At 40.4% G+C, this 12,147-nt stretch overlaps 2 long non-coding RNA genes across 2 annotated transcripts; both read right to left on the bottom strand.

The window, feature by feature from the left end:
* Positions 1-3,936: 3,936 nt before the first annotated feature.
* Positions 3,937-4,506, bottom strand: LOC137661457 (uncharacterized). The gene is made up of 2 exons (XR_011047865.1): positions 4,385-4,506; positions 3,937-4,283 (listed from the first exon to the last, which is right to left on the bottom strand). It is a non-coding gene; the product is annotated as an uncharacterized lncRNA (long non-coding RNA).
* Positions 4,507-4,678: 172 nt separating this feature from the next.
* On the bottom strand, positions 4,679-10,102 carry LOC137661262 (uncharacterized). Its single transcript, XR_011047844.1, has 3 exons — positions 10,038-10,102; positions 9,362-9,498; positions 4,679-5,157 (listed from the first exon to the last, which is right to left on the bottom strand). It is a non-coding gene; the product is annotated as an uncharacterized lncRNA (long non-coding RNA).
* Positions 10,103-12,147: the final 2,045 nt, after the last annotated feature.

The following is a 12,147-nucleotide window of genomic DNA, read 5'->3' as shown; positions in this document are numbered from 1 at the left end:
CAGACAGTTTTCATAACAACAGTAAAGAATATCCAAATCTTACTCCAGCTAAATGATATAAAACGCTGGTCAAGCAAAGAAACTGTCTTACTACTTTTAGGTAAGCTCGTATCTCATTTCCCTCCATTATCTCCAAGGTGTTCCTTGATGAGCATTAAAGTGAATTATAGACCAGTTGTAGCCATACACAAAACTCTTAAAGTGGCTCTGTTGTTTTGCTGAGGTTTTGTTGCGAGTTTTCTGATTTACCTACCACATGACCAGGTAATCTGGGTCACTTGATCCCAGATATTGAAGCACAAGTAGCTAAACTTTCATTTACTCTATGCCATAAAATTGGCTGGTAGTGAGATCTGCAATTATTCTACTCGAATTAAGGAGCATACATGACCTTGCAATGAAGGCTCCACAGAACATGAGGATCAATATGGCACATTCTGTGTGGCACCTAAAATCTCCTAGCATGGTAAATGTGCTGTATATTGCTGTCTGAAAGTTCAGTTGTATCTGTACGTGAACTAGCTGAGCTTTTTCTGTTCTTAGTTTATGTTTGCTGAAAACAGTGCTAACAGATTTTTGTAGCAGGACATCTGCAGCTAAGATCCCTCATCTGTGAAACTGTTTTCTAATAATTTTTCAACACAAATCTGAAAGCATCAGGACCTTATGCAAATCCAATCACTTAATAAAATCTGTAATGAGTCACATTTAGCAGTTAAACAAAATAGTGGGATTTATTTCTGGATTTGACATTTTGGAGCTCACAAAGCCCAGTGTATTTGCTGTATTTGTAGCACCAGAAGATGTAAAAAGAATCTCAGATCTCTGTTAATGCAAACGCATTCAAGGTCACTCATTGTTCACAGTTATCTTACAAATGCTGGGACGCAGAGAAACTGTGGCTGTTACCTGGAGATGTCCTTGATTTCTATGAAGACTGCTACTGAGAAACGTGTGTTAGTGGTAGCACAATTTTGCCAACCTCTGCAGATGTATTGTGAGCTTTGCAGCATTTTGCTTTCTTAAATCTCAGCAGCTGGAATGGAGAGATTTCATGAGAACCTGAGTCTGGATTTTTAAGCAGTTTTCTTGGATATGTGACTGAAACATGTGACCTGTGTTTGAGAAGAGGTGACTTGAATGCATCCTAAATGCTCAGAAACAATAAGCAAAAAGAAAAAGCCCAGCTCCAGCTCTTCATACTGCTTTTCAGTAGAAAAATTTTTAAAAATTGGACACTTGGGATTTCCAATACAGTCATTTAATGCATTCAGCAGTGACTGTCAATCAGGTTTCACAGCGTTAGCACCGAATGTCATCACATTTTGCTGGTGTAGTCTTGGCAGGAGTCTTGGCCAATAATCCACGCTCCACTAAACCCCTTAAAGCTGCTGTCATTTTCACTGTGATCTTTATTTATTTTCTAGACTGTGGAGTTGCCAACTGTAGCTCATGTTATTGTTATAAAACAATGAAAGCGAGCGTTGCATGTAAGCAGACATTTTTTTTGCCAGGTAGTCTTCCTAGATCTCATGATAATGAAAGAGAAGAAAAGAGGCATCCTAGGTACTCCTTAAACTGCTAAAAAGCATAACTGGACAGTTAGTATAATCTCTGAGACTCTCTAAGTAGCATTCGGTAGTAAGCATCCCAGCTAAAATTGCATTTTATTTGTACATAGACTTCAAGACAAACATATGACTAAAAATTTGTACTCTGATTAGTGCACTGTAATTTCTTATATCAATAAAATGCAATTACACCTTAGTCCAGACCATTGCAGTCCAGCATACAAACCACTGGTTAATTCTCTCCATCCTTGTCACAATTCAACCGTTGTCAGACAAACTGCTGATGTACTTGAGCAGAGAACCTACACATGCATGCACACTCAACAACTCAAGCAATGACGAGGTCATAGGCGGGGTCAAGAGTAAACCTGGCTGGGTGACAATCCTAAATGCCGGTGGTCTGTGAGTAGTTTCAAATCCCACCTAGTGTACAGACCCCCATATATTTAGATCTGTAAGTAGGACTGTAATCTACAATCCGGTGCAAAGAACTCGTAGCTAAGAGTATGTTTTTGCCCTACTAATTTAATGTTTGAGCACAAGAATGAGGAAGCCACCAAAACAGATCCTTAATTAGCTATGATATCAGAAACACCTTTAGTATGGATGTTGCAGATGATAGTACATTTACCAGAAAATTTTTATTCTCAGATTCATTTTTTTCCATGTTTCTTGTCAGCATGTGAGATTGTGTCAGTAGCCCTGGTGCTGCTCCATCTGGGTACAACTGGTCCCGCAGGCTGGTGGAGCACATTCTGGCCAGGGCTGAAGCACCAAGCGAGACTCATCCTCTAATCCCAACACTGGGCTGCCGTTACCCTCCACAGGGCTGAGTTTCTGGAGCCCACCCCTAGTGCTTTCATCTGCTGGGTACTCAGGGAGGGAAGAAAGGAATCTGCCTAATTTAAGTGCCCTAAGGACAAGGAAAAGACAAGCAGAAGATTCAGAAAAGGAGTCTGGAGATCCAGACACGGGGAAGGGAAAGGGAAATCTCTGATTCATAGCTGTGAAAGGAACATTGACCTAGAGAGGTGACGGTTGGAGAGAGACGCCATGGCTGTGATAGGGGAAGGAAGGTCTGGAGCTAGTACAGAAAATGGAAGAGGGAATTGGAGGCGGCGTGTTGGACAAAGGGAGGGGAATTTGGGGGACAGACTTTTTAGTAGGCCCTGTTGTGATAGGACAAGGGGTAATGGTTTTAAACTAAAAGAGAGTAGATTCAGCCTAGATATAAGGAAGAATTTTTTTATGATGAGGGTGGTGAAACACTGGCACAGGTTTCCCAGAGAGGTGGTAGATGCCCCATCCCTGGCAACATTCAAGGTCAGGTTGGATAGGGCTCTGAGTAACCTGGTCTAGTGGAAGATGTTGCTGCTTATTGCAGAGGGGTGGGACTAGGTGACCTTTAAAAGTCCCTTCCAACCCAAACCATTCTATGATTCTGTGATTCTATGAATTTTAAAATAGGGGATGAACAATGGGACTAGGATTAGTCAGAGAAGGAGACAAGGAATCACTGATCCCTATCACAGATAGGGGAGTTGGGAGATAGCTCTGGCAAGAAGCAAGGCTGCAAGAGAAAATCAGGATAAGCTGAGTGAGAAGCCAGAGAAAATCAAGAAATTGTGCATGTGGAGGACAAAAGCAAGAGGTGAAACAAGGTAAGGACCTGGACTGGAAAAACAAGTACTGGGGCAAGGAAATGGTTAAGAGAGTAACAAAATAGATGGACGAACTCCAAAACTCTGCAGTGCAATCCCAAAGCGAGTGGGCCACGCAAATATTCTGATTGACACGCTGCACACACTGCACACACACATTGCTGCACACACTCCAAGAAAAACTATCACACTACATTCAACATTTACAAACAAAGAGCTCATTAAGTGATAGATGAGTTTGGCAACAGACTTTTGTTTGCTCTTGCAGCGTGTTGGAGTCAACACCCTCTACATGGAATGATTTATGACTGAATTGTAGAGAGGGATTAGATGGAATAAGATAACAAACGATTAAGCAACGAGCACAACTGAATTACTTGAAAAGGTGCAGAATATATGGAGGAGACAGCACTTGGTAAATGAAGAGAAGAGGTCAAAGGACTCAAAAAGCTGTACATTACAACTATGGGGCTGTAAGTACAAAAGCACTACTTCAAATGTTTCAAACTAGTGTCAGTACTTAACATCAGCCATCTTTCAATCCTTCTCTCAAACTGCTTCATAAAGTTTTATCTCTAGATTTATAGAACCTATTAATAAGTGCCTGCCAGAGCTCTCTATGCCTTTGCAGTGTATCATGCAAGAGAAAAAAGAAAATCCAGCAGTTTCACCAGAACCAAAGCAATAAATACACAAAGCTGATGTGTATTTCCATTCATCTTATTAAACATTTCACAAAAATTCTTTTCCATACTTATAAGAAAGTGATACTTACAGAAACAAATGAGATTATTCCTTCTGTTGTTTTGGTTAGTTGGTTGGTTTTTGGGGTTTTTTTTAGGAGAAAAGCTGCTTTTAGGGCTTTAATCTGTGGCAGAACTGAATTTTCCATGTCCCTGGAAATGCTAAATGAGTGTCTTTGAGCTCCAAACTCCTCAACTTCCAATAGCATGCTCTCAAAAATATGTTAGAGAATTGTATTCATTCTTGCTCTGTCATCTGTTCTAGTAATGTGCCCAGAGATGATGCCATGTCTGATCGCTGTTAGATCCTGAGGACATATCAGAGAACATAGATATTATAAATTTCTTACAGAAGGTTGTTGTGTTGGTTTTTTTTTTTGTGATCTGTAGTAAATAGCATACTAGAGACCTCAAATGGTATAGCAGATCATCTGGAAGGGGTTATGGAAGGAAGGCAGAGCTGGAATTGTAATAGCTGCCTGCAGGAAGCAAGGGAAGTGGAAGCTGTACGCACATTAAATAGGAGCACGATGCAAAGTCTTCCAGCTATACAGGGAGAGAGCAAAACATTATAACTTAAGTGAGTAACCTGATAGCAAGATTACAAACAAATCGTGTCATTGGCTCAAAAAGCTGATGCATACCAAAATAGCTTTTGCAGAGAGACACTGGAGCAACTAAGTCTCTTTTTTTTTCCCCCAGATAAAAAGATCACAGGACTCATGTTTCTTGCATTATATGCTGAGTAACAATGTGCAAAGACTCCATATTTATTAGCTTTTAATTAGGAGAACTACTTATACAGATGCTGCAATGGCATTAAGTACACTCATTTCATTGCACCTTTTTCAATTGTATGGATCTTGAAACTTGTTTGTAGTACCTGTAAGGGGATTTTTTCTATTCAATTGTTACCTCAATTGCACCATTTTGCATTCTTTCTCCTTGTTACACATCCTGCATCTTTTCCCGACAATCTTAAGATTGGTCAATTGAATAGGACAAGTAGCTCCTTGCTCTGTTTTGACCTTTCCCAGGAGAATATCGGGTTTTGTGTCAAAAAGCTGTAAATGATTCTTCTGCTGAAGATCACAATACTATTGGCATGCTTCTCACATCTTTTCCATCAAGGGGAGAATAATGTGTTTCCACTTTCCCGTTTTCATTCTGTACTGATAAGATCTAGATACAGACAAAAAAAATTATTGCTGTTACTTTTATTCTTATAGTGGGAAATTCAGCTTTCTAGTAGCTGGTGTCCTTCCAGGCTTTCAATTTGTCTGGTTTCTCATTGCTACTGTGTTTTGCAGTTAATTACAATTTTCTCTTTATCAGTGGCTGTGTTTAGACTAGCTGTTGCCACCCTTGCATCATATGCTGAGAGACACACAATAGGACTCCATATCTGTAAAACTAAATTATTTCTTTATCGAAAGAATCAATTAAAGAGGTTCTGCAGGTGCTGCCAATATTTAGATGCAAACATGCAAACAGTTTAATTTCTGGGTATCTACAATAAACTCATCCCCCCTCAACCTCTTTTCTTTCCTATCCAGGAGGTTTCCTAACTCACAGAAGTCTTGCAGAACCCCAAGCCATAGCGGAGCCAAGCTCAAGGCACCCAATGCTTTTTAAGAATTTCATTCAATCAGGTTTCCAACATCTGCACTTTCCTTCAGCAGCAACATCTCTTCTGGCGGTTTCTAGTAGTAAAGCTTATCTTGGAGACAGGCCATCACCAGCATTTCCACTCCCTGAATCTGATTTCAAATGTTTACTTTCAAAGTGCTGGTTGTTCAAAATGACCAGTTAAACATGACCGGTCTTGATCACATTTGAGCACTGTGTTAACTAAGGCAATTAAGGTTAAAAAGCAGCACCGTGCCACTTCAATCCACATGATCCATATCTATGTGGAACAGCCTTTGCAATATAATTTGCAACATTGTCATGAATCTACTAAGCATTAGATCATCAGCAAAACTGCTGCTTATCTGAAATAGGGAGTGATGCTCACATAAAAATAGTTAGAGTAGCAGCCTTGTCAATCTTTTTTATTCTCCTGGACAAATCATGAACTACTTTATGTTAATCACTTCATCCACTCGTGAAACGGAGAAACTCTTTAATTAACATATTGCATGAAACGAGTTCTGGTTGAAAGTGAAGAAGGCTGCTCATTGAGACTGAAATGGCAAAGGGAATTCAAGTCAGATGATTAATTATCCAAACTGGAGTTTGACCAAGATGCTGCTATTCTTGTGGTATGTGTCATGGGATAGCTCATGATCAAAAGCTGTCATAACCTTGACTTCAATTTTAAGCTTCCTCCTTTATACTTAGTCTCCACTTGGTACCAGAAGGGTACCGCAGCTCTGTTCTTCCTCAGAGCACAGGGTGCCATCTACTGAAGCACCAGAAGTAACTTTACCTATTTTTCTTGGATGTATCTTACCTAGGCATTGACTAAACCTGATATTGCTTAGTTTCATAACCAGAGACTCAGAGGTGCTTCTGGCTAAAAAGTAACTCCAATCAAAACTGAAAAAAATGCTCAAATAAAAGTGTAAGACAACTTTTTCCCTGTTGTTCCCCCCAAGCCCCCACCCTCAGAACTAAAAATCAGAGATCAATGAAAATCATATATGATGCCAACATTTAGAAGCATCTACAAATTTGGAAGTATCTTATTATCTCTGTAATAGTCATCCATTCAAGAATAGACAAGAAAGCAGAAAAAAGGAATTAAAAGGTTATTCAAAAGCTACTAGTATGATACAATTTGACTGACATTAGTAAACAAATTGAATGATTTTACAGAAGGAAGGGATCTAGATACAGGTATTCATCGAGTTGCTACCTCTGACAAATTATAAAGGAAGGAATCTTGAGTATATATAATGTGATTAGGAGCAGATGAATATATTAAAATAAGATTTTTGAAAGCAGCTGATGTCTTCAAGATGACCAAGAAAGTGCTTAGAAGTTACAGTAATACACTGATACAGAGCTGTGCTGGAAAGGAATTTAAAACCCATAAACAATTTTCCTGCCAGTCAAGATTACATTTTCCAATGTGAACTGCTTCTGAACTGAGACTGAAAATTCCTCTATTGTTCTAAAAATAAGGTTAACTAGAAATAGCACCAAGACTGTAAAAGAAATGACAGATGTGCAATCAGGAAAAGATGATAAGAATAAGATTACGAGAATCGCAATTCCAGTTAGGAATAAAAAGGAGAGGTCTCCGCATTCCAGTTAGGAATAAAAAGGAGAGGTCTCCCTTCGTGCAAATGAAGACATCTTTACCATGATAATTTCTGTCTGTCAATCTACTGTAGCAAAATTGACGCAATCCAGTAAATTGCAGCTTTGTAACAGCAGCCTCCATGCATACATTTGCATGAGTGCTCTGTAGTGACAGGAACAGAATATATGTGATTAAAAGTTACCAAAAATAGACTTGTCGAGGCACTGGCCAAATGCTACCTGTCACTTTTGGGAACAGAGGGTGGCGACAAGCAGAGGGTGTCGGTGCAGCGAGCATGATCCTTCCTGCTGCGCTGGTGTGCTGCTCTCCTGCCTTCGCAGCCCCGCAGGTGGGAAGGAGTGGGTTGGAAGGAACAACCACTTTCTGCAACACTCGTTGCTGTCAACCTCCTAAGTCATCCCTGAGTAACATAATGTTCTTTGTGTTTTGCCAGTGGGAGGGTGACTTACCACACAACCATAATGGGATGAGCAGCGTTGATGGGACTAGAGAAAAAATTCTTCTGCATGTAAGAGGTTCATATTTAATTCCCGTGCTCTGTAGACCTACTATCTAATTTCTGCTGTACAGGGAGTAATCAGCCCTTTCCCAAGTACAGATAAATATGGAGCTTCATGACATTCCCATTTTCGTGGTGCTTGTATACTTTTCCATATGAACAAATGACAGACACTTATATTAAAAGAAAAAAAATTAAACGTCCCAACATACTAACAGTTCCAGAACAGTTCCAGAGGTTATCACATGATTGTGCACATCAACGCCAAGTTACAATCCTATCTTGAGTCAGAAGTCTGTGCTAGGTTGTGGCATGGCACAAAGGACAGAAGTGAGAAGCGTTTTCAAAAGACTTGCTGATCTGTCAAAATATGCTCTCAAATACTATCCTGGATACTGTAGCATAGATATATTAGATTGTGTTACATTACCTTACCTGAAACCACATATGCAAACCTATAGTTAGTTATTTTTATAACTGGTGCTAATTATTATATTGCCTATTTCATACTATATAAAATAATGTTATTACATTTTTCAGACTATGTACAGTATAAAATTTTGTTTTGTTATAGACAATCTTGCAGCACAGGATACCTCTGCAAATGAAAATCATGAGAGGATTTTGTGTACACTGTAAATGCTGCTCCTATGCACCTCTCTGTATTACAGTTTTAAAAAATAAGCCAGGTCTTGTGTTATCTTATTTTGACTCTTTCTAATGTAGCAGATCTGGGGAAAATGTAAGAATAAGCACTTCTCCTACTATTGCCAAGTAGCAGAAGAGAAATTAATGTATTTCAATAACACAGGAAAAGAGACATGAATACAAAGGCACAGAAAGCAATATCAGAAAGCTTTAGTCGCAGTTTACCTTCCCCTTCCCAGCACGGCCATATTCAATATCTGACACCTCTAGAAATTCAGGTATTTTAAGTTAGCCATAGACCACAGCCAGATCCTTCAAAAATGATTTGAACTGACAAAAATTCTGCAAACTTGCGAAAGCAAATTTGTATTGTTTTCTTTTACTGCCTTATTCAGTATCAAAACCGGCAGTAGATGGGCTTTTCATTGTTTTCAGCTGTTCTCAAGTAAGATTTTACCATCCAAAGGTTTAGACATATAATAAGACTTTAATTTCTGTCTACTTAGATTATTAGACTCTTTGCATACCATCTGAAAACTGTGCTCGGGCCATAGTGGGGCATGGAGCTGGGCCATAAGCGAGACAAATGATCCCAGGCTTTCCTTTTCTCTTCCTTCGGCCGTTAGGAAGTAACTTGGTTTAGCAAACAGCCCTTTGAGTGAACTTGAGAAAAACTCTATCCCATTTCTTACGCTACCAGTGAGATTCTACGTGAATTTGCATCACCTGTATTATGTCTGATTTTTTTTTCATTTTTATCTTTTAAATGGTCAGGGTATTCCTCTGTGTCTTTGAACAGCTCCTCTCACAATGGATTGAGGCTTGCAGTCTCTAAGCATTATTATGAAAACAAAAATTATAGATAAAAGGTCTTTTTGTTCTTAAATACAACACATAAATTTACTAGGTTATCTGAAAAAAAGTCTGTAGAACACAAGTAGACCTCATACAATATTTTTTGCACTTACTACTTATTAAAGAGCCAAGATTAACAAGGAGTTGTAGTTGTCTATAGTGTTGGTACACAAATACTTCTGCACTTGACAACGAGCTTCAACATTTGAAGTGTTTTTTCTCACACTAAATTAATTTGTTTTTCTTTTACCTAGGAAAAATAAAAAAAAAGAAAATAACCAGTGAGGATGACAATATTTTCAAAATGAAGAAAAATACAATTTGAGCATTACCAAGCTTCTCAAAAGGTCACACTAATTATGGGAAATTAATAAAAATAGTAGAAGATAATATGTTATGCCCTCTGTCGGGTTCCGGATTTAAGGTCCGCCTCTAAAGCAAATTTAGAAATAAAATGCAGACAATCCCTCTTCCAAGAGAGAGATACGCCTAATTAGTAATTCCAGTGCAGCCCACGTGCGGCGTGCCTGGTTTAATGCGAACACCCGGTATGCTTAACCTGCCTGTAGGTAAAGTACCCCCAAAAAATCCTGACCCGAAATATTAAAGATTCGTGATCCTTGAGTTCGGACAAAGCACAACCGAGGCACGGTATCAACAAACTTGGCTCTGACTTTATTAGGTCCAACACTGAGGCAACTCAATATTCAAGGAAAAGAGAGAGAGAGGTAAAAGAAAGAAAGAAACAGAGAAAACAGTTGAAAGAGAAAAAAAAAAGAAAATATTCACCACCCTGAGATCCAGCGGCGTCCCGCGGGAAATGCTTCCTTCCTACTTGGAAGATGGTGGTGAGGGTCCCGCGTGTTCGAGCGATCCAGCCTCTTTTATAGAGTTTTTAGGCAGAGTCATGTGACTGGGAGCCGTCAGTCAACAGTTCGCACCAATCACAGGTCCGAAGGCAGGACATGTCCGGTTCCTGCGCCGTAGGATTGGCCCCTTGCCAGGCTGTCACCGGAGGCACGCATCCGGAGGCGGGTGGAGGGCGGGCGCCTAGCTTATTGCGCCATCTTACGTTGCCAGGCTCAGGCATTCCAGGCAGCCGCCATAAGATGTCGCCCGAGCACGTGGTTTATGATTTCTGAGACAATGCTCAAAAGGAAAGGGATAGATCCCCACACCCTCTTAATTTTGTGCCTCTATTTAACGTAAGCCTTGTTAGTAATCGATGTGCTATCTTGCTCAGCCCTCATTTATTTCGTACAGAAGTTTATATTGAAACAACCCAACTTTGGGGCAAGATGGAGAGGTACATGTGTGATTCAGTTCTGTGACACAGATGAAGACACCTTGAGAAACCTTCTGTACGGTTGTTCCCAGAGGTGTAGTCAGTTCATTTGCCTGTGCCATTTTCAGAGCTCTGTAGCAGCATGGTTTTAGTTTACCTGCACTTACAGAAGCATTTTCCATCGGGGCAAGTGGTTGGATCCACAGTCTTTATCATTCAGCCTTTATTGCTGGGAACCCACGAGATGCCTTGGCAACATGAACAGGTACTGCAGCACAGGAGTGAGGCATACGCAGGGTGCGCTGTGACTCGCCAGTCGAAGGAGCCTAGGGGCAATGAGTGTAGACAAACATGGTGACATCTCTTGCACGGTGGCTTGTGCTATGGCACTGAATTCAAGTAGTGGAGTATTCTCTGGGTGGTTCAGTCACAAGCAGGGCTGCTCAGAGCAGAGCATCCTACCCACAGGGCAAGGCAGGATTTTCATAGAAGGAAAATTACCCAGCAGTATAGTTAAACACATATCATAAGGCATTTTTGTCCAGAGGAAGAAGAGCAGGAGGAAAGTGGCAAGGTTGTCTTCAGCTTGGCACCATCCGATGTTTAAATTCTTCCCTTTACAGCCTGAGTAACGTCCAAAGAAGGCTTGTTACCAGCCAAGTGCATCGCCTTGTTTCCCGGTACGCTTTTTGGTACCCTCTGTTGTTACTAGCTGGGTCCATCACTTGGCTACTGCAGCTACTGCTAACAGATCTACACGTCAGGCTGCAACGTTTGAGTTGGAAAGTCGTGTAGACCTTTGGCTGCCTTAAACACATGGATCCAAAAATAGTGAAAAACAGGCAGATGACTGAACAATTATTACCTAATTTCTGCTATTTAGACTGTTTAGCAGCTCAGGTGACTACAGGGTTTAAAGGACTCTGACAAGTCAAATCACAGGGGCTGGAGGAATGCATTTTTTCTTTAATCCTGAATGGGTACTTATTTAGATGACAGTCATATTTCCAAGAATAGGTCAGCATGCTGGGATGCTTCATAACAATAATTCTCAGCTGTATGTGCAGGCTTGGGCTGTCAGACTGAGTTGTGACATGGCTTTCCCTGCAGGCCCCTGGGAGTGATCATAGGTTTTCAGTCTTCTTCTGAGGCACAGACCAGCAGCGGGATGGACCGGGCACTGGTGGAACTCAGTGCTGCCTAGATGGCAGCTTTAACAAGATATAAAATCTTTTCTGTCTTTCCCCAAAGAAGAAAAATGGTAAAGAAACCTGATCGTAAATGTCAGTTCCTGCATTAGGACACCAAAAGAAAGCCTATGACTCTGTACTTGTTGAAAACTGGGCACGTGATAGCAAAATAATGGGCTGAAGATGTGCTGAAGGCATGTCCTGACTAGTAATATTAAGGATCTTGTTTTGAGCTGCCAACATCAGCCTCACAGTGCCTCAGGAAGACAAAGGATTTGGGGGCAAAAAACACCTTGGGGACACAAAAATCCTCACAAACGAAAAGCTTTTAAGCATTGATTTGAGCTTGAGAGAGTTCTTTTTAAGCTGACTGGAAACTGAAAGCTCAACCTAATTTATACCAAAAAAGCATCTTCCAAGTTAG

The sequence above is a fragment of the Nyctibius grandis genome, chromosome 3 (assembly GCF_013368605.1).
Source record: "Nyctibius grandis isolate bNycGra1 chromosome 3, bNycGra1.pri, whole genome shotgun sequence".
NCBI lineage: Eukaryota > Metazoa > Chordata > Aves > Nyctibiiformes > Nyctibiidae > Nyctibius > Nyctibius grandis.
This window is presented reverse-complemented; position numbering and strand designations above follow the sequence as displayed.